Raw genomic sequence first — 25,327 nt, 5'->3', positions numbered from 1 at the left:
AGCAACACAACGTAAACAGCCCCTGCACACAAATAACAAATACTCGCAACCCACGTGTAAAAGGGGTTGTCAATCCCTTTCAGGTAGCGGCGCCCCAAGATAGGCAAACAGACGTCAATAAAATTGTAGTAGATTGATAGATCGAACGCCAAATAAAATAATTAAGAAGAAAACGCAGCAAGGTATTTTTGTATTTTTGGTTTAATAGATCTGAAATAAAAGTAAAGGAAAAGTAGATCGCAAAGGCAAATAATATGCGAAAGAGACCCGGGGCCGTAGGTTTCACTAGTGGCTTCTCTCGAGAAAAATAGCAAACGGTGGGTAAACAAATTACTGTTGGGCAATTGATAGAACTTAAAATAATCATGAGGATATCCAGGCAATGATCATTATATAGGCATCACGTCAAGATTAGTAGACCGACTCCTTCCTGCATCTACTACTATTACTCCACATATCGACCGCTATCCAGGATGCATCTAGTGTATTAAGTTCATGGATAAACAGAGTAATGCAATAAGAATGATGACATGATGTAGACAAGATCTATCTATGTAGAGATAGACCCCATCGTTTTATCCTTAGTAGCAACAATACATACGTGTCGGTTCCATTTCTGTCACTGGGATCAAGCACCGTAAGATCGAACCCACTACAAAGCACCTCTTCACATTGCAAGATAAATAGATCAAGTTGGCCAAACAAAACCCAAATATCGGAGAATAAATATGAGGCTATAAGCAATCATGCATATAAGAGATCAAAGAAACTCAAATAATTTTCATGGATATAAAAAGATAGATCTGATCATAAACTCAAAGTTCATCTGATCCCAACAAACACACCGCAAAAAGAGTTACATCATATGGATCTCCAGGAGACCATTGTATTGAGAATCAAACGAGAGAGAGGAAGCCATCTAGCTACTAACTACGGACCCAAAGGTCTACAAAGAACTACTCACACATCATCGAAGAGGCACCACTACAAAAAAAAATACACTTCCGTGATGATACGTGTTTGTCACAGTAGGTCGCTTTTTTTGTCATGCATGTACATCCATGACAAATTTATGACAGAATCAAGATAGTCATACCTGTGCCGTCATCGAAGTGTTCCATGACATTACCAAAATTATCATCACGGAAGTGTCCACTTCCATGACAATAAATTGCGCATCACAGAAGTGCTTTCGTCAAGGGTGACCAGCACGTGGCATCCACCGTAACGGAACGCCGTTAAGCTATCGGGTCGGGTTTTGGATCCGATAACCCGTTAACAGCCCCGACCAATGGGGATTTTCCATGTGTAAAATCATCATTGGCTAGAGGAAACACGTGTCGGCTCATCGTTGGGACAGATGTCATCCACTCACTGGACAGAAGGCACCTATGATACGTCGACACGTGGCACGGCCCAACAGTGGCCCATTCCTGTGAAAAGGCCGGCCCATTTGACTTGGTCAAAAGCTGGCGGGCTAGCCCATGGAAAGCCTGTTAACAGCCTGTTCGCATATAGCCCATTTACAGCCCGCTAACCCAAGGCCCGTTACGCCCTATCCAAATTAGGCCCAGTAGCGTCATCTGGGCCGTCCAATATGATTCCAGCCTGTTTTCACTTCTGGCCCATGTATAGCCCATGATGTCTTTCGGCCCATATGAGGCCCTTTGTAACTCTTGGCCCATTAGTGACCCGTGCTAAAACTGGCCCGTAATGAACAGTGTATCACTTTACACCCATTAACGGCCCGTGGTGAAACTGGCCCGTAATGAACAATGTATCACTTTATACCCATTAACGGCCCGTTATTCCATTGGGCCGTCTCCAGCCCATGTTATCTTTTGGCCTTCTCAGAGCCCATTTATTCTTGGGCTCATTTCCAGCATTCGTTTACTTACAGCCCGTCACTGTCATTTTCTGCTTGCGGGCCAAATTCAGCCAGTGGTTACAGTCGGCCCGTTTGTGGTCCATTAATACGTTGGGCCGTTCTCATAGCGTCATCAAATACGGCCTATTAACGATGGCCCGTTATGGTCGGCCCATGAATGGACGATTCCAACTCTAGCCCGTTTACGGCCAGAATGCGGTATGTTTGGCCCATGTTTGGCCAACCGATCATACAGCCCGTATAAGGCCCATTGATGATACGGCCCGTAGAAGGCCCATTGTTTCTACGGCCCGTAGAAGGCCCACCGTTTCTACAGCCCGTAGAAGGCCCACTGTTTCTATGGCCCGTAGAAGGCCCACTGTTTCTACGGCCCGTAGGAGGCCCAATGTCACTACAGTAAATATTAGCCCATGGTTATTGTGGCCTAGTTTTAAAAAATAGGTTATTGCAGCCACTAGCAAACCGCAGAAAAAGAACTGCACTGACTACAAGCAAACAAATAAACAAGACAACAAGGAAATAAATAAGCAAGCAACTTACACTAGGCTATCATGGCTATTACACATATTACATCCACTGGGCATCAAAGTTCGCCACCAGTGCAAATATAGGGAACACAGCAGCATATAAACGCCGCAGCAAAACAATTCCAGAACTGAAACCACTTCAGAAGAGCTCAAGAAACAATATCATGGGTACCCATAATGCTGGCAAGATTCTTAGCAAGCTTATTAAGTTTCTCTTGTTTGGCGCTTAAGTCCTCCAGCGCTTGCTGTTGCACCAGAAAGTATGCATCTGAATTCTGCAGGGACTTCCTCAGTCCTTCGGCTTCCTGTCGCATAACATCTGATCGATGTCTTTCAACTTGAAGTTGAGACTCAAGAAGTCGAACTGATTCAGGCAATGAGTTCGAAGAGCTGGTGCCAGCAGTGGTAGCCAGTAACTCGAACACTACATCAAGACAGGACTTTGGGGTTGTCTCAGTGTCTTCAATATAGTTTTTATCAGCTTTCTTGGAGACCAACAGGGATGTCTCACTATCTTGAACCTTATCTGCATTACTTCATTTACCATTGCATAACAGGGTACTCTTCTCCAATATTTTATCCGCGTTCTAAAAGAGAAACAAACAAACACATCTCAGGTTTACAATGTAGTATATGAAACTCATTTTGGTAAACCAGTTCAGTAGTAAGGTGGACAGGATAACAGCATGAAACAAACATATATCTATGTAGTATGGTCACTGTATGGTCTATATAATTCTAGTTTATGTTGCCAAATCAAGATAAATACAGTTCGAATCATATCTATTTAAGACAAAGCAGCATAGACAGAATATAAGTGTGGGAAACTACACAGCAATAACAACACTTGTAATGTGCATGGCATGAGAACATAATTGTTTATTCAATTGAAACTGAAATCTACATAGAGCAAGTTACAATAGCAAACAGCCAAACACGTTGAAGAAACAGGTTTAAAACATACATGTTGCGCCATTGGAGTTTCAATTGCATCCTTCAAATTTGAAATTAGTTGGTATCAGTAAATACAGTGATGCAAGAGCAAAGTAGTATGAACCATAGCTACGGAACCTGACCTGAGAACAATTCTTCTTCTGCTTTAAGCATTGACTTCGGGTTCGGAGTGGTGGTCCTCGTGATTTGGGCACTGCAGTTGCCTTACTAACTGCTCGTGTTTGGGTGCTCTGTGGTGGAGACAGTGTTGTGTCAACGGGAACTGGGTGTCTATCTACTGGGGTTGGGGTTAGAAGGGGTGTAGCTGGTTCTCTGTCCAACTGGGTAGGGGTACAATCTGCATGAGTGTGGGTTATGTGTGGTGGGGCTGGTTCTTGGGCAAGTACAACCGTGGTTCTATCTGCATCGATAGGTAGCATGATCTTTTCTAAAGACTGTGTTTTTACTCCCACAGATACTGCCATCACTCCCTCCAATTGAAATGGCTGATAAACAAGAAAAGTAATTGAATGTATAGACATTGTAAGATAGACAGGTGCAATGGATAGTAGGGAAGAAAACAGGGCATGAAATAATTCACATTTATGTTGTCTAAGCAAACAGAATAGCAGGACATAATTTCACATATATGATGGCTAATTAAACAGGATAGCATGACACAATTTCACATGTATGATGGCTAACTAAACAGGATAGAATGACATACTTCAAAATATGATGACTATGTAAACAGGATGACATGATATAACTATATGATGTGTCTATTAAAGTGGTTGGCATGCCATAAATCACAAACATGCCGTCGATGGAAACATGATGGCATGATATAATTCACGGATAGAATGACATAATTTAAATATGATGACTATGTAAACAGGATGAGATGATATAACTATATTATGTCTTTAGAAAATGGGTTGGCATGCCATAATTCAGATACATCCTGTCTATGTAAACATCATGGCATGACATAATTCAAGTATATGATTTATATACTAAGGAAGTGAGTAGAGGGCAATCGCATATATGATGTGTCAACTAAGGAGATGGCATTCAATATTGTGTATATGATGTAAAAACTAAGCATTGCAATACAACATATGCATTATATGAGTAATATAACCCTGCCAAGTTTGAGCATACACCTTAGGGGGATAATAGGACTGGTCATCTGCCTCTGAATCCTCCTCTAAAGAGCTATCTTTAACCAGCAAGATATCTGCTTCAGCAGGTAGCATTGTCTGCTCTCAAGACCTTGTTTTCACTCCAGATTTCTCCATCACCAATTCAAATGGCTGATGCACAGGAAGAGCAGTTGAATATATAAACATTGTCGACAAAAGCAATGAGAAATACAAAAAAAGGACGACATGATATAATTCACATGTATGACGCTTGCCTAAACAGCATGGCATTGCATAATTCACATACATAATGCCTTGCAACAAGATAACATTGCATAATTCACATATATAATGTCTTGCAACAAGATGACATTGCATAATTCACATATATGGTAATTAGACACTAAACAGGTGGCATTCACACAAAGCATGTCCAAACTAAGCAAATGACATAGCAATGCAAGATACCATACGCACGATATGCGCAACACAACCCTGCCAAGTTAGGGCATGCACCTCGGGGTGGGAGATATGACTGGTCATCTGTCTCTGAATCCTCCTCTAAGGAGCTATCGGTAACCAGCAAGACATGCGCTTCGCCAGATAGCATTGTCTGCTCTGAAGACCTTGTTTACACTCCAGATTTTTCCATGACCGTGCCAAATGGCTGATGCACAAGAAGAGTAATTGAATGTACTAAAATTGTTGACAAATTTAACACATAATAAAAAAATTATGGCATGATATAATTCACATATAAGATGACTGGCTAACCTGGGTGGCATAGCAAAATTCACATATATGATGCCTGGCTAGACAAGATGGCATTGCATGATTCACATATACGATAAAGAAACTAAACAGATGGCATTGACACAAAGCATGTCTAAACTAAGAAGATGACATCTTTAATGTATACAGTAAGCAATGCAAGGCACCATATGCATGATATTACCAACATCAGCATGCCAAGTTAGAGCGAAGACCTCATGGGGTAAATAGGAGTGGTCTTCTCCTTTTGAATCCCCCTCATAACAGTTATCTTCCTCTTGATTACGATCCGAAATGGGTGGAGGGGGGTTGCCTTTGCACCCACCATGGAATGACGTCTGCATGAAATTTTATTGCCACACAAGGCTCGTCTCTTTTGCTCTACATGATCAGTTCCATTGTGTACAATAACTGGCATGCATAGGAATAAAACATAGTGAGATTATGTAAGGAGTGCATGCACAAATCCAGAGTGATGGTAGCAAACTGTGGATAGACCCAAAACCAATGATAGCAGGCAGATAATAGCTTTAGTTAAAAAATATAGATAATGGCTCCTTTAATGTTTGTTTGCACCCAACATGAAACTCATAGTAGACACCGGAGATTAACCAGATAGTAGACAGATAGTACTGATTGCTGCCCCAATATGTACCCCACAACCATTTAAAAACTCAAGTTTCAGCATTAGTTTGGACCTGACTCGGAGTCTAATAGGTGAACACGACGATAATGTAGCATGTCATCATATTAAGCGACGCATAACGTAAGCAGACACGGAAGAGTGCGACCTCTCTTGCGGACCCGTGTAGTCCTCAAGGTCATCTGCTCAGTTGATGATGGTAATGCAGTTGTCGTGTCTGCCGGCGGCGGGGATGAAGATCTGAGGCGGCGAAAGACAGTCTGGAGAGCGGATCCCTGCTGTGGTGAACCCTTCTGTCGTTGGAGCAGTTGAGCTGGGGTGGAACACAGCGCCGCAGGAGCAGGACAAACCACACAAGGTTTTCTTTGACACATATCTGTAACAGAAGTAATTGAGTAAGGGCTTGTTTGAATTTGAGGATTCTAACAATGCAGGGATAGGAAATAGACAGGAATAGGATAGGAATGCATGTGCAAAATAGAGAATTTAAAAAATACAGGATTTCTGCCAATCTGGGTGTTTGATTCACAACAATTGGAAGATCACAGTATGCAAAAAAGCATGGTGAGATTAAGTCAAACCACAAGAAAATGTACGGATATAATGCTATTATGCTACTATCTCTTAGTCTTGTGCTTTATGAATAGGAATATGAAAAGGAGGAGAAGTGGAAATTAGAATTCCTACGGTTTTTCTTTCAAGGAGACACTAAAGGAACAAATCCTACAGTTTTCCTATGATCCATTCCTTTGCACCAAATTCATGAAAAGTAGTACCATAGGAAACTTTCCAATTCCGATGTTTTTCATTCACTTTTCCTTTCAAGCACTGGCGATTCTAGTAGGCAGGCTTGAGCAAGGAAAATCCTACGCTAAAAAATGTTTTTGTGCTACTTCTATTACTTTGGACCCAGGCCACTGCCATACTAGCTCAACTTCCAGGCCCATCGACAAATGCACAGCTCAAACGCGCAGAGATAAATAATGATGGCGTTCAAGAGAGTCCATCACGGATAGCTAAGTTGCCTGGTACCTCACTGCTTGTCATATAGTAGGATAAAATAATCGTATTTCCCGTTACTACGAGTGCTCAGTGGACAATATATATAACATGTAGAGTAAAAAAAGATGCAACAAGTGTACAACCTCTTTGGCGAAGCCATGTCGATCTCAGCGTGATTGGGTTGGCCGATGAGGATGCTTCGGCCGACTGGCTGTCGGAGGAGGGGAAGAAGATCTTAGGCGTCTGGAGATGGAGTCCGAGGTACTGCTCCGCTATGATGGAGGGTTTTGTCGTTGGAGCAGCTCCGGTGAGTTGTACGACACCGAGGCTGAAGCAGGACAAGAGAGACAACGAACAACGTTAACCTGAGTGGAATTCTAATAGCATCTCCAATACATGACGTAAAATACATAAACACAAAGTGCTAGATGTAAAATACATCAGCCGCTCATCTCTGAACTTAACTGTCAAAACTGAATTTAACTGTCGAAACTGAACTTAATTGTCAAAACTAAACTTAACTGTCGAAACTGAATTTTGCTGTCGAAACTGAACACACTAGCAAGGTGAGGCTACACATCAGTCGCCTAACTTTTTCATCTCTGGTCAGTCGATTTTGTAGCCGTTGGATACGAAATCAAGGGCCCGCGGTTCATCTTCAACCTCCACCCCCCTGAGCCGGCCAAACAGCAGCCCCCCGCCGCCCGCGGCCGGCGGTGCAACACCTCGCCCGCCCCGAAAACACTCCCCACCGCCGGTCCACCGCCGCCCGGGCCATCCCTCTAGGCCCCCCCGTGCCAAGCTTTTTCTCCGGCGATCCCCACGCCACCGCCCCGCCACCGCCGGCGACCACCGCCCCCATCCTGAACCCTAAGATAGATAGTGGGGTACCTCTCCGGCGAGCCCCCCCCCCACTGCGGCTGGTTCTTCCTTCACCCCGGCGGCATTGGAGTGAAGTGTAGCTAAATCGGAGCAGCATCGCAAGCAAGAGCAAGAGCGAGAGCAGCAGCACGAGCAAGAGCAATAGCAATAGCAAGAGCAGACCAGGAAGGGGACCGAGAGCAAGAGCAGAGCAGCAGCGCGAGCGAGAGCTAAAGCAGTAGGAGCAGGTCCTACTAATGTGGACATCACCGCCGAGGAAGCGATGCCATGGAGGAAGTGGCCGGCGACGCCGCCGTGGATGGAGCCGCGCCATGTCGGCTCGGGACTGAGCGCCGGCAGCACCGTGAGATCGAAAATGCGGTGATTAGTGTACAACCTCTTTGGTGGCGCCGATTAGGCCGCAGCTTCATCCGAGGAAACGGTGATGATGATGCTCTTCCGGTGGTGTAGGTGAAGGCAGCGGTGTGGGAATGGAGGTGGCGCGAAAGACGAAGGGAACATCGGGGCAGCTCCTTGGAGGTGGAGGACGGTGTGGCTGAACCGGCGGGGCGATGAGATCGACGACGGATCCTCATTCGGTACGATGGATGAGGGACGTCGAGGTGTTGCTGTGGACGACGTCATCGGGGAAGAGGCTTCGGCTGGGTGGCGGACGGAGCAGGGTGTGGGGTTTCGTCGCGGGTTTTCGCGGCCTTGGTGTATGAATGGGTGGGCGGATGGGATGGCAGTGGGGAACCATGGCTTAGAGACGCGCTTGTCCGAAATGTGGGGTAAGTTATGAAAGTACCCCCACCGATTTGAGGCAGTTCTTTTGGTTCAGGGGTACCACGGGCATTTCACGTGTCGGGATTTCACAGGAGGTGGGAGTTTTCGCGCGCGTTGTAATTTCAGAATAGCAAGGCGCGGGTTGAGATGGAGGGAGTTGTCGGAGAACAACGAGACAAAGATATACCTTAAATATTTCGGGCTAACAAGGCGCGGGTTGAAGAGGCGGGAGTTTCGCAGCACGATAGACAGAGACGCTAGCTTGAATTTTCAGCATAACAAGGCGCGGCTTGAAATTTCGGAAGAACAAGCTTAACGTGTACCCAAAAAAAGACAATTTGCACCTCAACACGCACAACACACACACAAACACCATTTAGACTAGAGTGAGGTACACGTGCATTGCACGCATGAGATTTGGCAACCAAATTATGAATAAATACCACATTATAGCATGCAAGATTTGAGTCATATATGCATGATGTAGATGTTCGTTTAATTCTTATAGTTCATTTCATTCAAAATCATCTAGTTTTTATAAGAAAGGTAATCTATTTTAAGATTCCTGGAATTGTGCGTCGTAAGACATAAAGTAAAAACAAATAATGGCAAATCATGTAGAAAAACATTTGGGCAATTCTGATATGGAAGATTCTAGAACAAATAAGAAGTGCTTGTGTTTTGATGTTTGTGCATTATGCTTAAGTTCAACCATGGAGTCTTCTAGATTATACATGTGGCAAAATCTGGTGGAATCTAGATGATATCCAACGGCCAGTAGTGCTCAAATTTGCCATCTTTGGACCATGGGATTCTCCTCATCCAACGACCATCTTTCAAAGTTAAAGTTACCCGCACACAATATAAAAAATATATAAAATATTATATATAGGGGTATAGATATAGATATGTGATGCAAAAGCCGCCCATCATCTCCAATTAGAACAGTGTGTCCATGCACGGATGCGACGTGGCCAAATGATGTCTGCCATCGGTATCTCAAATTCAAATCAGTCTGACCTTGTTCAATGTGTATACATTACAACATGCTCGTTTCCAAACCACACCGCGCAGATCTCCGTTATATTCATGCATGCATGGGTTTCAAACATCAGGATCTCTTGTTCAAATATTTGAATTCAACTTTACGTTGATTGTGACCTCACCTATTCAGCTATTCTTTTACACCCACACAGTAGTCTTCTCTTTATAATTGTACCACTAACTTTCTCTCATGCATGCATGCACACACACTACCAGTCGGCATTATCCATCGCCCGCATGCAATCTTTTTCTTCAGGTCGGTCTCCATGAAGGCACACACCAACACACATCCCCCTCTCCATCATATCGGGCATTCTTTATCTCTCACGCGTGCATGCACAACGATCGATGTCCCTCTATGTATGTGTGTATATAGCTAGGTCTTTCATAGTTTTCCACACAAACCGATCAATCGATATATCCAGTGAGGTCTCACCCTCTTTCCCACGTCCACATCGATCAATCTATACCTCTCTATATAGGATTAAAATATATAGCTAATACACCCACATTAATTATGTATCCAACGTCCCCCTCTCATCATCCATGCCTTCCACTTCATCTCTCAGACGTGTGCACAATGGCGAAGACAGGGGCAGTAAGGGACCTGCCCCCCTCCCCCCTAACATCACTATATATCAAGGCTAATATGAATGTGATCATTAGACAATTGCTGCTAAAAATGGTTTAAGTTCATGAATTGACCCTCCTCGTAAAGGATTAGCAATGCTTGGCCCCCTAGCTCATTTATTTTTCATGGCTCCGCCACTGCGCGCATCAGCGCACGTGTTCGCCCTCTCTCTCTAAATATCGATCTCACACTTGTGCATTCCTTCATAGTCTCCCTCCACTCGGCCCCTCGCACCATCTTCTAGCCCCCCACCAGATTTTGCCACATGTACAATCTAACAGACTCCATGGTTGAACTTAAGCATAATGCACAAACCTCAAAACAACAATGGTTCTCTTTTGTTCTAGAATCTTCCGTATCATAACTGCCCAAACTTTTTTCTAGTTGAATTGCCATTATTTGTTTTTACTTTATGCTTTACGACGCACAATTCCATGAATCATAAAATAGATTAAGGGCTTCTTTGATTCAAAGGATTCTCAAAGGAATTTTGGAGGATTCTAATCATTAGGAATTTTTCCTATCTTGGTTGTTTGATTCGTAGGATTGTAAACCATAGGAATTTTTTCATATGATTCATTTGCACTAGATTTCATAGGAAACATCCCATCCACTCAAACCTCTTTGAAAAAATTCTGCGTTTTTTCTATGCACAATCAAACACTCATACAATCCTGTAGGATTCAAGACGACATTCCACTATAATCCCATGTTTTTCCTATTCCCACGTTCTTAGCTATTTTATAAAAACTAATTGATTTTGAATTAGATGAACTATAAGAATTAAACGAAGATCAGGCATATATGACTCAGAGCTTACATGGTATAGTGTGGTATTTATTCATAATTTGGTTGCAAAATCTGATGCGTGCAATGCACGTGTACCTTACCAGTACTTCGAGTATGTGCAGAACACGTAAATTAGAATATCAATGGCACGCTACATAGTGTCTCTCTTACGGTTCATGAAGCCATGTGGCACATGTGTAGGCGTTGTCGCGACCTCCTTGTGTGGATTGATCACAGTGACGTGCTGCTGGTTCCAGAAGAATGTACTCGTCCTCCCTGAGCCATACTGGCGGTACATGCACGAAGCGAAGATGTGCACACACGCCATGCACGCACTCATTCCTCACACACACACGCGGGTACATGGGCGGACGCAATTTTGTACCAAGATCCACCCCATGTGATAATTTGACGCGTGTAAAGTCATTCACTTCATTGATGGTCAATTAATGCAGCGCATGCAAATTGAGTGGACGTGAGGGCGGAAGAAAGACATTATTACTCCACTGCGTGCATGCGAGTAGTTAAATCGTGGGTTGCTAGTAATACTTCCATTGGTCTCCTTCGTATTTTGTGCCAATTTTTGACAGTAACATAATATTTACGCATTTGAGCAGTGTAGTGGTACTTGAAATTTATGTTCCATTAAACTCATCGGGAGCCGTTTCGGGCCTCGAAACCAAAACCATCAATTAATCTTTACCTTGTTCCCATCACATTCGAAAGCCTGCTCACACCAACTAGTAGTACGTACCAAACCTGAACGTGTTCCCACTATGCAGGTATTAGTACTAGTGCTAGTACTTAGGTTATAAAAAGGGGAACTACCTAACCGAAAATCACTCTACCTTTCCTCCTCATAAGTGCTTCTTCTTTGTCCGTCGTTGCCATGGCCGGTGAGCAGAGCTCTAGGTCGAGAACTACTCGTAACAAGGGAGCGGCAACCAAGGCTGCGGAAAAAAAGAGAGGGATCGCCGCCACGCAGAGACCTCGAAAGATCTCTCACGGGCAGGCGATGGCTCCCAGGAGCGCCCTAGCCGCGGAGGCGAACATGCCGAGCCGGCAGAGCTAGAGTCGTTATCCCTCGACAGCATGCCCGATCAGCTCAATAAGCAGAAGGAGTTCACCCAAGGCTTGATGGACTTGCTAAAGGAGAGCCTCGACGACATGCCCGCTGAGCTCAATCAGCAGGGGGAGTTGACCACCGGCTTGGTGATGCTGTTGAAGAAAAGCATTGCCTCGAAGAAGAAGGCGACCGGCGAAATGCTGCGACTTCGGGAGGACAATGTGAAGCTCTGCCATGAGATCGACTTGTTGAAGGAGAAGAACGCCGGCTGGAAGAAGCTGCATGAGAATAGTAGTTCCTCAATGAAGATGCTGCAGGACCTCGCCATGGAACAGAAGGAAGAGTTGGCGAAGCTCCGCATCGAGCACCCAGCTGCTGTCAAGGTACGTAATATGGCCGTGGAACAAATGATGAAGGCTCGCATCGAGAAATGCCGCGTCGTGGACACAATGATGAAGATGGCGGAGGAGACGCGCAAGGAGATGGAGGTCGTGGAGGCGATGAAGAAGCAGTTATGACTCCACGGCGAATTAGATCATTTGGGGTGATAATCTTCCTTCTTCTTTGGCTCCTGTGTTTCATCTTTTGCTTCGGGTGTTTTGCCGGACGTGTCACGTTCTCTGCGAGGCATGAATAGAACAATGTTTTTTTGATGGAATGAATAGAACAATGCTAACAATGAGATGACTAGCAAATTAGATCATTTTTTATCGCCATATGGCACTGGGCTGCCGTGTTTCGTGCTCCTCCGTCGCAGTACTACTCTAGTGGAAAACTTGAGTATACCACACGGTTCTTTGCTCCTCCTCGATCAGGTCGTCGGCGCATTTATACGAGCAGTCAAATCACAAGGCCCCGCCTTCCAGCAGTAATGAGCCGTCAAATCACAAAGGCCCTTGCCTCTCATGAAACCAACCAAGCTAGACTGCCCCGCCCTCTAGCCTTTTAAAAAATGTATACTTTTGTACAGCAGTAGTATCGATGGATTGCGCCATGGAGCAAAACTTGAAATTAAAAAGAAGGTGGTACATATAGAGAGCGCTCGTCGCCAAATTATGCATATAGTACTATTAAAAAGGCTAGTCACAATACTGGTGTCCAGCACAACCCACCCCTCAAATAAAACTAAGAGGGTGCTTGGATACGTTTTAGTCCCATGACTAAAAGTAGTGGGACTAAAACATGCTAGCCTCACCCATGCTTGGATCCAAATACTAAAAAGGCTAAAATCAAGTTAATGAGCATTTATTATCCTCCAAACCCTCCAATCGAGAACTCGCCTGTGTTAAAGGAGAGGAGTTAAACGAGTAGAGAGAGGACTAATCCACATTTTAGTAGGGGTACCCCTGACTAAAAAAATTTAGTCTCAAGACTAGTTTTAGCCCCTCTTTAGTCAGGGGTGCTTGGAACTTTAGCCTCTTAAAGAGACTATTTTTTGTCAGACTAAAATAAGTCCCTTGGATCCAAGCACCCTCTAAGCATCCTGGAATTATTTGACAAAACTAAGCACCCTGAAATTCTTTGACAACTAAACTGTTGGCTATATGATGTTGGCCATATATATTGTACGTGTATAATGTGAAGAAACGAGTGGTAGTACTATACCAACTAAAAGATGAAATGTAAGAAATACTAGTATGTATGTACTGAAGAGTTAAAGTAACGAGAAGAAACATAACATAGTTCTGCTGGGGGATCAGCACAATACACCCCTCAAATTAAATTAAGCACACCTGAAATTAAACTTTGCAACTATTCCGGTAGACACTCATTAGAACCACCATGAGCAACGACACTGCCACCTTACTAGGAGTCCTCGTCCACGTCCTTGACTTCGTCCTTGTCCCTGTTCCTCTTGGCCGATACTTCTTTGCTTGAACCGCACACTTGGCTGTTGCTCTTCATCCAACCCTTATAGATATTGAAGCAAAGGTAGCCATCCATTGAAGCGTAGTGGATGTGGTCTGTATCTAGTAAATTCCGCTGCCATGCATGACGATGAAACGTGTAATGAGGTTTCTCCAGTTTACCGTATGAAGGATGAACCATGGCTACTGCCAGGGTCAACATTGAAGGCTGATGAGAGGACACCAGCCGATTCTTCTGGAGGTCGAAGGTGTTGCCTACAACGAGGCCTATCCGATGCAGGACTTCTTTGTCGTTACCAAAGTCTACAGTAACGAATTTGACTAGGTTGCTCTCGAGGAAGTCCTTAAAATCCTGGCACTCAACGTCGGCATGGCATATGTGGTAGACCAAGCATAAGTCATGCACGCAAACCTGGATCACGGCGGGCTTCTTCCTCTCTTCGTCCTTTAGATCCTTCTCTCGTCCCAGGACTGTGGTGTACTCAACATCTAGCCCAGCGACCCACTCATCATCTGAGTCTTCAAACATGCGTCTGAAGCGAGAAAGGCATCCTTTCACCGTCGCAGAAGAACGGGTGTAGATGACGTCGAACTCATCGCCGGTGATGGTTCTAACCTTGTACTCACCGCCGATCATGGAGATTTGGGACGCCATGGATTTGGGAGGAGGGTTAGGATTAGTGGAACTACCGTAACGTGAATGTACGGGATGACTAGGAGCGAACCGCCGTAGTATTGAAGGACATGCGGGGATGAGTAGGAGCAAACTGCCAGCGTGTGAACGGCAGGGTAGTGGCTTTCCATTCTCCCATGATACGGGCTTCCGAGAGCCCTTGGATCTGAGATCGAACGGTTGCATGGCGTGATTCTAGACCTATGGGTGAATATCCTATCCTGGAGGGTTATTCTGCAAATTTTCAGCAACTTAGCATGCGACCGTTTGATCTCAGATCCAAGGGCTGCCAGTAGCCCGTATCATGGTCGCGCCTACCACGACCGTCGCATCGCTCACGCGGTCGCGCCCTTGGAGATTTAACACGGTGCGTTAGGCTATCTGATGTTGGCATGTCATACATAGTCATCACTTAGTCACTCATACTACAACAAGGTTGGCTATAAGTGTATTTTTTTACTCCTCTCTATCTCTTTCTTCGTACTCAAGGAAGAAACGGTGCTAAGCGCGTGTATTTATTGCATTTGCCAATGAGTGGCCTCTTCCAATGAAATGGTGTTGCTAAGTTTGCTTCATTTAATTAGCTATAGACTCAAAATTTTCTTTTCACCTAGGTACACGTGCTTAGCACCGTTTCTTCCTTGGGTCACCAAACTAGTCTCTCTCTTCTTGATTAACTTGCCACATCAGACTTTATGCTTATGTGGCAAGCTTAAGAACCTGTAGGAGCAAGTAAAAGTAAGTACAATAGTGCGCTTTACATGGCAATATTTGCATATGTGGAGGAAAGAGAGGCAAGGAAAAAAGTGAGAAGTGGGCTCTCATGCAAGAGCTAGCCTCTACTACATGGTGAGCATTGGGAGAGGCACCTGTATGGAGGTGGTCAGGGAATCTCGGAGACTCAGCCCGGTCGTAGCGCGCCAGTTAAAATGATAAGGGCAAGTCAAATCACGGGCGCCACCTGTCCAGTAGTAACTCGCTGTCAAATCACACAGCCCTATGTTTGCAGCATCCTACTCCCTCGTCTTTCTCGCGTCTCTGTCGAACCGACTAGGCGGAACTGCTCGCGCCTACCACGCAGGAAAAGCCCCCGCCCTCGGACTTTTAAATAGTATACCGTATACTATTTTGTATCCATGGATTGCCCCGCCGCCATGGAGCAAAAGCATCTAGAAACGGAGGAGATACGATGGTCTTGCAATAGAGAAGAGGGAGAGGCGAGACGGTGGTTTTGGAATGGAGATGATGGAGAGGAGAGGAGGTGGTTTTGCAATGGAGAAGAGGGAGAGGAGCGTGCGTAGCGATTTAGGATTGGACGAGAGGGGCGGCACGCTCTGAACTGATCAAAATAAAATCAATTTGTGACATGCATTCACATTTTGCTTGTCAATACAGTAACATGATCAAAACATTGACCCCAAAATCGCGAAACAACAAAAAAATACTTCCAAGACCAGCGCTGCTCTTCCGCTCTTCTCCTCTTAAACCACCGCCCGCTCCTCTCCTGTTCCAATCTAAATGCAGCGCCGCTCCTCTCCTCTTTCCATTTCAAAACCACCGCACCTCCTCTCTGTTCCAGTCCCAAACCAGCGTCGCTCCTCTCCCATTCTAATCCAGACCAGTGCTGCCTCCTCTCCTCTTCCATTCAAAAAACCACGCCGGCGAGTGAAGGTGTTGTGGAGAAGTAGATCGATGGAGGAGTACACCGATACGTGAGGATCGCAAGACGGCGACCCTGTGAAGCTAGCTAGGATGTTGGAGATACAGTCTTCGTTTGACAACAAGGACCAACTAGCGGCGACGGCGGACATCCATGGCCAAATATCTGCACAGAGCGAAAAGGCGGTGATACTCCCGGAGGGAGTCACGCCGGAGTACATAGAGCTGCTCCTCTGGGCCATGGAGCAAACAGATTCACCAAATCCGATCGTGAGGGAGCGGTGGTGGGAGTATCGATCCCAGATGGAGCATCCACCAGAGATTGAAGGATCGAGAATCTACAGGGTGCCGTTTATGAGGGTGTCCTACCAGAGCGAGCCGGTGGAGTCTTCGTTGACCAAACCCAACTGCAAGAGGAGAAAAGCAGTTGGCCCGACGATGCTTCCCCGCCATCGTCTCCCTCGCCGTTCACATCGTCTCACAGGGCGGATGTCTGCTACCGAGGAATAGGAGGGGGCTGCCCCCCCAGCCCAATAGTTGGGCAAGTTGTGAATTGTCAGGAGGAGCTTAGGGTTGTCAGTATTTGCAGGTTGTGAATTGTGTTTTGTGTTGTGTATTTTGAGAGTACTTTCAGATATGAATGTCTTTTGAATTTCAGATTTGCAGTATTGAGCATATGAAGTATTTTATGAATTCTAGATATCTATTTTTAGCACTTAAAAAAATGTAGTTTCATAGGAGTATAAAAGTGCAGACAATGTGATTCTCAGAGAAGAAACTGCAAGTTTCAGTTTCAGATAAGAAACTGCAAGTTCATTTTCAGATAAGAAACTGCAACTTTCAGAGGCAGAGCATTTATATTAACACGGCCTTTTCAAACAGGGTTAACATCATGTTGGAAGTTTTATTCATGGTTGAAAAATGGAACTACCAGCCAGTTAACATCATGCTGATCAACATTCATGCATAGCACATCTTCATAATGATGCAACAGTCAAAATGCCCACACAATGTCGAGTGTGTGAAACACAGAGAAAACGAGGGACGAAGTTTTGGCAAGTGTTGGACGTGGTTTTGGGCTGCCCCATCTAGGCTTTCATTTTTAACATGCGCAGCCCACGTCCTCGGATGGGAGGTCCATAGGCGTGTTTGTATTTTCTTAGGGCCGTCATGTATCGACCGGCCTATGGACCTCCCATCCGAGGTTTTATTTTTGGCAGCCCAATTTATGTTTTTTTAAGAAAACGCAGAGGTCTGTTCTATTTTTCTATATAAGAATAGGAACGCCAGGTCCAACTTATGTTTCCCTTCTAACTATACTATACTGTATATATTTAAATTATTTTATATGTTGACTGTTTAGTTCACATAATTGGCAAATAGATGACCGCTCTCACGATCCCCTTCGCCCCCGCCACCACCTCCACCCTCGCCGACGCCCCCGCCACTACCTCCACCCTTGCCGCCGCCATAGATCTCGCCGCCACCCCCCGCCTCCTGACTCCGGGCGCGCCTGCCCCCCTCAGCAAGTCCGCTCGTGCGCCCCATGGAGTCGCCGGCCATATCCACGGGGGAATGGCTGGAATACAGGAAGATGTACAAGATGCATCTCCCACATGTCTACAAAGCCTTCCCGCAGATGCTCCAACCGCTCGACTCCGTCGCGCCAGTGGTGCTGCGGGAGACTCGAGGGAGGAGATGGAGGGAGCGGGCGAAGCGGATCCGCGACGACGCTCTCTCCTGGCCCCAGTGCATGCGCGAATGGAGGGAAGCAGAGGAGGAAGCTGCGAGGGAGGAAGCCAAGGAGGGACCGAATCCGTTCTCTCACTCGTGCAGGTATGCTCGGATGTGCAAGGACCATGTGGATTAGGAGATGCTGAATCTAGCCCTACAGATATACTTCGAAGGAGATTTCTCGAAGAAGCACAGGATGCCCCACCCCAGTGAGCCGCCGATTGCGTTCATTCGATGGGCGAAAGGAGAAGTGAATTCAGGAGATCCATGTCGTGCTGCGAGATGGGAATGCTTGACTGGACTCCTGCCAACCAGCACGCCATCGGAGCCGGAGCAGGTGGATCCCCTACCTTACCTCTCCCCCAAACCTGCAAAAGATTGAAATTAGGCTTGCAATCTGCTTCAATTGAGTTGTCTGGTGGTTATTTCTGCTTCCTGAGAGACAACATCTGGCTGGAGGATGAGAAGGAACCAGGAACTCGGATGAATTTCCCCTATCACAATGGGGGGAGCGCCGGTTGGGTAGTGGTACGGCCCACATCTGCCCCAAATGGGGGCACAATCTAGGCAGACTCCTGTAATTACCCAAGATCAATCTGCTGGTGGTTCTGACTCTCAGATCAGTGGGAAATCTCAAGGCAAGAATCAGCAAAAGAAGAGATAGGACATCTAGAAAACTGCTCCTGCCCCTGCTTCGGGCCTTATGGCATACTCTGAGGTGATCTGCAAAATGGTTACCCATAAAGTTGAGAATTGCCCTGTCAGAAGGAAAACCCACAGTTCTGCTAGATATGTTGGAAGTGCTGCTCTAGGATTATGTCCACCATTGACAGAATTTTCTGTGACATAGAATTAGATAGTTTTCCCCTTTCTAGTTGTAGAGCTCTGCTCAGATGTGGTAGTGACCACACTCCTTTGCTCTGGGACTCTGGTCTTAACTAAACTCCAAAGAGCAATAGTTTTAAATTTGAAAAGTGGTGGTTTCTTAGAGAAGATTTTACTGAGCTAGTCAGGAAAATCTGGAATGAGCCTACTGGGATCAGCTGCCCCCTAGAAAATTGGCAGATCAAAATCAGAAGATTTAGAAGAACTACCAAAGGGTGGAACTCCAATGAGGAAGCTAATCTTAGAAGATACAAAAGGCTTCTCCTCCTTGAGTTTGATTCTCTAGATATTAAGGCAGAAACCACTGACCTCTCTGAGGCTGAGACTAATAGATTAAACTTTGTCCATGGAGAGCTCAAGAAAATTTGGCTTCAAGAAGAAATCAAAGCCAAACAAAGGTCTAGAGATAGGAACATTAAGAAGGGTGATAGAAATACTGCTTACTTCCACGAAGTAGCTAACCAGAGGAGGAGGAAAACTCTCATTACTGAGGTAGATGAGATGCTGAAACTGGCTAGTGACTTCTACAAAGACCTGTTTAAGAAAGAAAACCCTTATGGGTTCTCTCTACAAAACAATTTTTTCTCTGCTTCTAAAAAAGTATCTCCTGCTGAAAATGAGCTGCTAGAAGCCCCTTTTTCAGAGACAGAGGTGACGGAAGCCATTTTTAGCTCTTATCCTGATGGGGCTCCTGGTCCTGATGGGATTCCCTTCTTGTTTTACCATCATTTTTGGGACTTGGTGAAAAATGATCTCTTAGATCTTTTCCAGGCCATTCATAGAGGAGACTTGGATCCAGCAACTTACTCATGGGGGGTCTGCTGGGGTCAAGTTAAATAACTGTGAAAGTAATTTTTTTCCTTGCTGGTAAAGGCCTTAGGCAAGGTGACCCCATCTCCCCGCTTTTGCTTAATTTAGTAGTGGACGTTCTTACTAAAATGCTGAGCAAAGCTGCTGATCATAGTCTGATTGCAGGGCTCTGTCCTGAGGTATGCCCTAGTGGCATCATCTGCCTTCAATATGCAGATGATACCATCCTTTTCTTAGAGAATGACTCGACACATGCTAGTAATCTGAAAACTATTCTAACCTGGTTTGAACAAGTCTCAGGCATGAGAATCAACTACTCTAAAAGTGAAATCATCCCTATCAACATGGATGATCAGGAGTTAGCTGACTTCCTCTCTATTCTAGTCTGTAATAAAGGTAACTTCCCCATTAAGTACCTAGGTATCCCTCTCCACTATGATAAACTGAGGAGAGAGGATATCCAACCCCTTCTGGATAAAATCATTAAAAGGATTGCTGGGTGGAGGGGCAAACTTCTCTCTTACAGAGGTAGATTGATCCTCATACAAGCTTGTTTGGCTAGCATTCCAGTGTATCTCCTCTCCTTCTTCAAGTTCCCTAAATGGGCAGTGAACCTCATCAATTCTCAGATGTCTCATTGCTTGTGGAATGATTTTGAGGGAAATAGGAAGCTACATCTTGCTAATTGGGCCCTAGTCTCTATGAAAAAAGATTTTGGAGGCCTAGGCATACCTAACCTCCAAGAAAATAACATCTGTCTTCTAGGGTCTTGGATTAAAAGATTCTATGAGGAAGACCTGAAACCCTAGAAGCTTCTTATTGCCCATAAATACCTAGGAAATAAACCTAATATTTTTGTCCATTCCTCCAACCCTAAGACCTCTAGATTCTGGAAAGGATTAAAATCTATTATGCATGCTGTGAAATTTGGCTACAGATGGAACATAGGGGATGGGAGCAGAACCAGGTTCTGGGAAGATGCTTGGTTTGGCACATACCCCCTAGCAGTCCAATTTTGGCCTATTTACTCTGTCCGCAATGAGCTTAACAAAAGTGTCAATGAAGTTTGGGACGGTCAATGCCTAAAACTCTCTTTTAGAAGGAACTTTAGTGATAGTCTCATGGAACAATGGTTCTAGTTGGAGGAAATTGCCAAAAGCATTACCTTTACTGCCAAGCCGAATGCCCTGATTTGGCAGCTAGACAATAAGGGGAAGTATTCCTCCAGCTCCCTCTATCATGTTATCAACTTTAGAGGGGTTCAACCCGTGTTTATCACTGTTGTCTGGAAATTGAGGGTTCCCCCTAAAATTCATGTATTTCTCTGGCTTCTCTTCGAAAACAAATTGATGACTAGGGATAACCTTAGGAAGAGACACATCATCAAACCCCTTGATTGTGTTTACTGCTTGGAACAAGAGTCTTGTTCTCACCTATTTTTTGAATGTATAGTTGCTAAACATCTCTGCGCCCACATTGAGGAATATTTCTCTAGTAAGATTGGCTCATCCTTCGAATCTGTCGCCGGATTCTGGATTGCTACCAAAAAGTGCTCAGTTTTAAACACTGTTAGCTCAGATGTCCTTTGGTGCCTCTGGAAATATGGAAATGCTATGATTTTCAGTAACACCTCCTGGATTTCCATTCCGCAGGTCTTGAGGTTGATCAGGAACATGGTAGGAACTGGCCGATTCTCTCCCCTGGATTGGACAAGGACAAGTTGATGAGCTTCGTGGAAACCCTAACAGGATCCCTCCAGAAACCATTGGTGATCACTTGTGGCTGAACAAGGCTCGACCTGCTCTGGGGCTGGACCCGTGGGCTCATCTCAAGATCTCTGATGAAGAGGATGGGCACCTGGCGCCGAAAAAGAGGGACATCCACCATGCTACGCCTTCCAGCCCGGTGTCTCCGCTTGCTTACTGGTCGCCGCAGGCTGACATGGCCCCTCGGCTGAAGACCATGAAGGCTTCGCTGGACCCTCCTTGTGTCATTTGAGTGCTCTATCCGCTCTGCCTTTGGCACCGCTCGGGTAATTTGTGTTATTCAGAGAACTTGTTCATCCACCCCCTAGTTTGTAGCTTTTCTACCTTTGCTTTTGAACTGCTCTTTGAGCTGTTGTATCAGAATATGTTGTGGTTTCGTTCTCAGCAATGGAACCGGGGAGATGCTCCCTGTTTTTCTAAAATATATATTTTATATGTTATTATATAAAGCTTGGAAAGACTGTAAATTTAAGGACGAATGTAATAATATCACTTATTATTTAAATATATTTATAACAAAATGCTCAGCCCCTTTTTATTTTTTGATAACATTGCTGGCCCAACCCAACATATAATTAGAATCAGCCCAGCAAAATCATGTATTTCGAGAAAGTGCAAATGGGCTGTAATTTTTTAGGAAATAAAATAAACGGGCCGCATGGACGCTACATTATTTGTTCACCCAGCCCAGCTAATGGCTGTGATTCAAAAAAAGATCAAATTGACTGTAAATTCTACCGCGCAAAAAAAGACTGTAAATTCTGAAAAAATGGGTTGAATACGTGCCACATTTTTGGAGGCTGAAATGTGGGCCAATAGGTCGAAGCCAATGCAAGTCGTTGTCAATTTAGTCAACAAATGATTCTGACATGTTAGCCGTTGGATTTACATCCAACGACCGGCATCCATCTTCAATCTCTTGTCTTCTTCCTCCAGCGCTGCCGGGACCACCTCCCACCTCCTGCTGCTAGCAGCTCTGCTTAGCACGCTTCGCTATGAAGCGCTACTCCACCATTGGCCAGGCCATCCCTCCACCCCTCCACACCTCCTGTTCTTCTCCACCGACTGCCGAACCACACCGCACTAGAACCAGTTAACCCTCGTACACCTCTCTGTCTGCGACTACTACCGTGTCTTCCCATCTCCGGCTTGTTGCTGTCCGGGGCCTCGCCGTCGTCCACCACCTTGGATGCGCTCGGCATGGCGTGGTCAACGTGGTCAACAAACGACACCATTGGAAGTAGACTGTGCGTGGAGAGGCTGACAGCTGGGTCCACGGCCGCACACAAGGAAATGCCTCCTTATTACGCACAAAATAATGATTCCTCCACCTGACATCTGGGACCCACCGGAAGGGCCTCTGTATTTCACGAAATAAAGTGCCCCCGCTGACATGTCGGACCCACCAGCTATCTTCGCACGGAAGGAAGTGCCTCCTTATTACGCACAAAAAAATGAATATTCCCCCTGCCAGCTGGAACCCAACATAGTGCGAGGCTGACTTGTGGGCCTACCAAGTTGACGGGGACGGAGGGCTTTGTCAACTTAGTCAATATGAATGATTCTAGCTCCTATTACCGTACGATATTCATCCAACGGCTATAGTGCTTCTTCAACCTCTGGTCGTGCCGCGTGCTCCTGCCTCCCGTGGCCGGTTGTGATGCCGCGGAGGCCTCACCGCCCCCTACTACTCCCACCGCTGGCCAGGCCATCCCTCTACTCACCCACACCCCCTGTTATTCTACGGCGACAACAGCCTCACACCGCAGCCGAACCAGTGAACCCTCGTACTCCTCTTCGCATGGGCATCCACTACTGCGTCTTCCCCAGCTCCGAGTCGTCCCCTTCCTAGTCCTCGCCGTCGTCCACCGCCCTAGTGCTCTCGGTGCGGCGTGGTCAACATGGTCAACGACCTACTTCCATCGGAAGAGTACTGTACATGGAGAGGCTGACAACTGGGTCCACGGCAGCCGCAAGGAAGTGCCTCCTTATTACGCGGAAAACAATTATTCCTCCACCTGACAGCGGGGACCCACCGGACGGGCCACCAGTATTTTGCGAAAAAAATCGTTTCCCCCTGACTGCTGGGACCCACTGGACGAGCCACCGTATTTCGTGAAAAAAAACGTTCCCCCCGCTATCAGCTCGGACCCACCGGAAGTGCCTCCTTATTACGCACAAAAAAATGAATACTCCCCCGGCTAGCTGGGACCCACCTTGCTGGGAGGCTGACTTGTGGGCCTACTAAGTTGACGGGGACGAAGGGCTTTGTCAACTTAGTCAATATGAACGATTCTAGCTCCAGTGACCATACGATGTCCATCCAACGGCCGTAGTGCTTCTTCAACCTCTGGTCTTCTTGCTCCAGCCGCCCAAAGCAGCGCCGGTCGTGCCGCATGCTCCTGCCTCCTGTGGACGGCTGTGCTGCCGCAGAGGCCTCACCGCCCTCTACTATTCCCACCACTAGCCAGGCCCTGCGGCGATGTCAGCCTCACACCGCAGCTGAACCAGTGAACCCTCGTAGTCCTCTCCGCGCGGGCTTCCACTGTTGCGTCGTCCCCTTCCTAGGCCTCGCTGTCGTGGTGCTCTCCGCGCGGCGTGGTCAAAGTGGTCAAGGAACGACTTCCATCAGAAGAGTACTCTACGTGGAGAGGCTGACAGCTAGGTCCACGGCCACAGCCCAGTTTTTTTGTGATTTGCCAAGTAAGTCGCTTTGTCAGGCCTGTTGGGCTGCAAATCTTTCAAGACGAGGAGAGCTTTCATTCGGCTGGCCGAGAAAATGGACCATCAGTAATGAGCAATGGGTTGTACATTTTTAAAACACATCAAACCGGCAATTAGTTTCAAATATCTTTTTTTCATTTTAAGATTTTAAATTACATTAATTTTTATGCGTGGAGAATTTGTTGGATTTTATATTGATATACATTTATTTTTAAAATCAGTTTGAATGTGAGTCGAAATTTCGGGATTAAAAACAGTTCGGACCACACCGAAATATGCAAAATTTCGTATAATTTTTTAACCATTGCCACAATATGGGTTGTAATGCTAACAAAAAGAATATGGGCTCCAAGAAAAACCTTAAGAATTAGAAAATGGGCTGTAAATTATTAGAAATAATGGCAGATGTGATGTATGCTGTTTTCCACAGATTTGAGGCTTTCCTAAAAAAATGTTAACGCACAAGCACTGACTGTTGGATGTTCATCCAACGGCCGTCGTGCTTCTTCAATCTCTGCTCTTCCTGCTCCAGCCGCTCAAACAAGCGTTGGCGGGACTGCCTGCCCCGTCCTCCTCGCGGCCGGCTGTGCTGCCGCGCAGGCCTGACCGCCCGACCGTACTCCCATCGCTGGCCTAGCCATCCCTCTACTCACCCACACCTGCTGTTTTTCTCCAGCGACGGCAGACGAACCAGTAAACCCTTGTACAGTCATACTCCCCTCCACATGGGAAACAACTGCCGAGTCTTCCCTGCCTTCCTGTCGTCCCCTTCCTAGGCCTCGCCATCGTCCACCGCCCTGGTGCTCTCGGCGCGGCGTGGTCAACGTGGTCAAGGAACGACTTCCATCGGACGTGGACTTTACGTGGAGAGGCTGATAGCTGGGTCCACGGCCGCAGCAAGGAAGTGCCTCCTTATTACGCAGAAAATAATGATTCCTCCACCTGACAGCTGGGACCCATCGGACGGGCCAATGTATTTCGCGAAAAAATGTTTCCCCCTGACTGCTGGGACCCACCAGCTACATCTTCGCACGCAAGGAAGTGCGTCCGGGCAAAAAAACAAAACGATTCGCCCCCTGACTGCTGGGACTGACCAGCTACATCTTCGCAGGCAAGGAAGTG

The sequence above is a fragment of the Triticum aestivum genome, chromosome 6A (assembly GCF_018294505.1).
Source record: "Triticum aestivum cultivar Chinese Spring chromosome 6A, IWGSC CS RefSeq v2.1, whole genome shotgun sequence".
NCBI lineage: Eukaryota > Viridiplantae > Streptophyta > Magnoliopsida > Poales > Poaceae > Triticum > Triticum aestivum.
The sequence above is the reverse complement of the archived record's forward strand: the minus strand, read 5'-3'. Positions refer to the sequence as shown.